This window comes from Alosa alosa, unplaced genomic scaffold (assembly GCF_017589495.1).
Source record: "Alosa alosa isolate M-15738 ecotype Scorff River unplaced genomic scaffold, AALO_Geno_1.1 AALO_1.0_unplaced_334, whole genome shotgun sequence".
Lineage (NCBI taxonomy): Eukaryota > Metazoa > Chordata > Actinopteri > Clupeiformes > Clupeidae > Alosa > Alosa alosa.
Genome location: NW_025962471.1, coordinates 10,180 through 13,387, shown reverse-complemented (window position 1 = coordinate 13,387; position 3,208 = coordinate 10,180). Strand labels below are relative to the sequence as shown.

The 3,208-nt window shown below is 44.8% G+C and overlaps 3 non-coding genes across 3 annotated transcripts; all 3 read right to left on the bottom strand.

The window, feature by feature from the left end:
* Nucleotides 1-1,728: 1,728 nt before the first annotated feature.
* trnas-uga lies at nucleotides 1,729-1,814 on the bottom strand. Its single transcript has one exon. It is a non-coding gene; the product is annotated as a tRNA-Ser (tRNA).
* A 359-nt stretch (nucleotides 1,815-2,173) lies between these two features.
* trnas-cga lies at nucleotides 2,174-2,255 on the bottom strand. The gene has a single exon. It is a non-coding gene; the product is annotated as a tRNA-Ser (tRNA).
* A 260-nt stretch (nucleotides 2,256-2,515) lies between these two features.
* Nucleotides 2,516-2,597, bottom strand: trnas-uga. Its single transcript has one exon. It is a non-coding gene; the product is annotated as a tRNA-Ser (tRNA).
* Nucleotides 2,598-3,208: the final 611 nt, after the last annotated feature.

The window sequence follows — 3,208 nt, the reverse complement described above, 5'->3', positions numbered from 1 at the left end:
AAATTCACACACAGCAAAGTAGGACCCCTGCCATTACTAAAAGACATTCCATTACTTTTGCAGTTTGAAGCGGGGACATGTAAGAGGCCGGGTAGATGTGATGGAAAATTTCACACCTGTTGTTTCGCCATCAGGAATCAAGCGACGGGCTTCATCCCATTTATAAGAAAAAAGGACTGCGCTGTGAGCAGGGTTCAAACCTCTTGTGGGAGACCCCATTAGGATTTCAAGTCCAAAGCCTTAACCTCTCGGCCATCACAGCTTCATCTGCCTTGACTGTACAGACAAAAATCAACAAAGAGGCAAACTACACACTCCAGAAATGAAGGGCAAGGGCTGCTCATCAGTTTGCCTCCAGTGACACAAGTCCTTTTTGCAAATTACAAATGAAATGAACTTTTCATAGGGACATAAATACTGCGGCTTCGTGGGAATCTTGTTTCCTTGGAACAACTGATAGACATGGCCATCGCAATGAGGTAAGTTACATGCACAACCCTGCCACAGCTTCATTTAGAGAAGACACTGCTATAAAGGATTGGCTGGACAGGATGTTTCAACTTCTTTGCCTGTTTCTGTCTTTGGTATCAAACTGGTGGCAGGAGACCAACTAGCCAAAATAGCAGCTTCTGCGAGCAGGAGTTCGAACCTCTTGGCGGGAAACCCCATTGGATTTGGTCCAACCCTTAACCTCTCGGCCATCACAGCTTATTGCATTTGAGTCGCGACATGAAAAAAAAAGACATGCAAACATGCTGGCTGGTGGATGGCAATGGAGGGACAAGCCTAAATTCACACACACAGCAAAAGTGGGACCACTGTCATTACTGAAAGACATTCCATTACTTTTGCAGTTTGAAGCGGGGACATGTAAGAGGCGGTAAAGATGTGGTGGAAAATTTCACATCTGTTATTGTTTCGCCAGGAATCAAACCCGTCCGTGCTTCATCCATTTATAAGAAAGGACTGCGCGAGCAGGGGTTCGAACCTCTTGTGAAAGACCCATTGGATTTCAAGTCCAACGCCTTAACCACTCGGCCATCACAGCTGCACCCTGGTGACTGGCTGTCACAAAAAATCAACAAAGAGGCAAATTAAACATTCCAGAAATGAAAGGACAAGAATAGAAACTCATCCAGTTTGCCTCCTTTGACCCAAAGTCCTTTTTGAAAGCACAAAATGTGCAACTCTTCATAGGGGCATAAATACTTGCAAGCTCATTGGGAAGCTTGGTTCCCTTGGAACAACTGATAAGGCCATCGCCATGAGTAAGTTACATGCTGGCATTTTAGCTTCATTTAGAAGACACTGCTATAAGGATTGGCTGGACAGGGACGTTTCAACTTCCTTTGCCTGTTTCTGTCTTGAGTATCAAACTGGTGGCAGAGACCAACTAGCCAAAATGGCGCTCCCGAGCAGGTTCGAACCTCTTGTGGAAACCCCATTGGATTTGAGTCCAGCGTCACTTAACCTCTCGCCATCACAGCTTATTGCATTTGAAGCGACATGAAAAAAAAAAGACATTACAAACATGCTACCTGGTGGATGGCAATCATAAATTCACACACAACAAAGTAGGACCAAAGGCATTACTGTGAGACATTCCATTACTTTTGCAGTTTGAAGCGGGGGACATGTAAGAGGCCGGGTAGATGTGATGGAAAATTTCACACCTGTTGTTTTAAGGAATCAAATCTAACGTGTTCATCCGTTTATAAGAAAGGACTGCACTGTGAGCAGGGTTTGAACCTCTTGGCGGGGAGACCCCATTTGGATTTCAAGTCCAAGCGCCTTAACCTCTCGGCCATCACAGCTGCATGCCTTGACTGTACAGACAAAATCAACAGAGAGGCAAACTACACACTCCAGCGAATGAGAAGGCAAGAATAGAAACTCATCAGTTTGCCTCCAGTGACACAAAGTCCTTTTGCAAATACAAATGAGAGAACTTTCAGAGGGTTATACATATACAAATACTTAAGGAATCTTGGTTCCTTGGAACAACTGATAGAAATGGCCATCGCAATGGTAAATTTACATGAACAACAACATACAGCTTCAGTTAGAGAAGACACTGCTATAAAGAATTGGCTGGACAGTATGTTTCAACTTCCTTTGCCTGTTTCTGTCTTGAGTATCAAACTGGTTGCAGGAGACCAACTAGCCAAAGTAACGCTGCGAGCAGGGTTCGAACCTGCGTGGGGAAACCCCATTGGATTTCGAGTCCAACGCCTTAACCTCTCGGCCATCACAGCTTATTGCATTTGAGTGCGACATGAAAAAAAAAGACATGCAAACATGCTACCTGGTGGATGGCAATCGGAGGGACAAGCCTAAATTCACACACAGCAAAAGTAGGACCACTGTCATTACTGAAAGACATTCCATTACTTTTGCAGTTTGAAACGGGGACATGTAAGAGGCCGTAAAGATGTGATGGAAAATTTCACACCTGTTATCTAAAACCACAGGAATCAAGCCGTCCGTGCTTAATCCCGTTTATAAGAAAGGACTGCGCTGCGAGCAGGGTTCGAACCTGCGCGGGGAAACCCCATTGGATTTCAAGTCCAACGCCTTAACCACTCGGCCATCACAGCTGCACGTCTGGTGTATGGATGTAAAAAAAAAAATCGTCAAAGAGGCAAATTAAACATTCAGGAAATGAAAAGGACAAGAATAGAAACTCATCAGTTTGCCTCCAGTGACCCAAGTCCTTTTGCAAATACAAATGAGAGAAGCATGAAATGTGCAACTCTTCATAGGGACATAAATACTGCGCTTCGTGGGGAAGCTTGGTTCCCTTGGAACAACTGATAGACATGGCCATGAATGGTAAATTTACATGCACAACCTGCCACAGCTTCATTTAGAAGACACTGCTATCTGGATTGGCTGGACGGGGATGTTTCAACTTCCTTTGCCTGTTTCTGTCTTGGGTATTAAACAGGTGGCAGGAGACCAACTAGCCAAAATAAGCGCTGCGAGCAGGAGTTCGAACCTCTTGTGAAACCCCCATTGGATTTCCGGTCCAGCGCCTTAACCTCTCACCCATCACAGCTTATAGCGTTGAAGTGCGTCATGACAAAAAAAAGACTTGCAAACATGCTGGCTGGTGTATGAGCATAAATTCACACATAGCAAACGTAGGACCAAAGGCATTACTGTGAGACCGCCATTACTTTTGCAGTTTGAAGCGGGCGCATGTAAG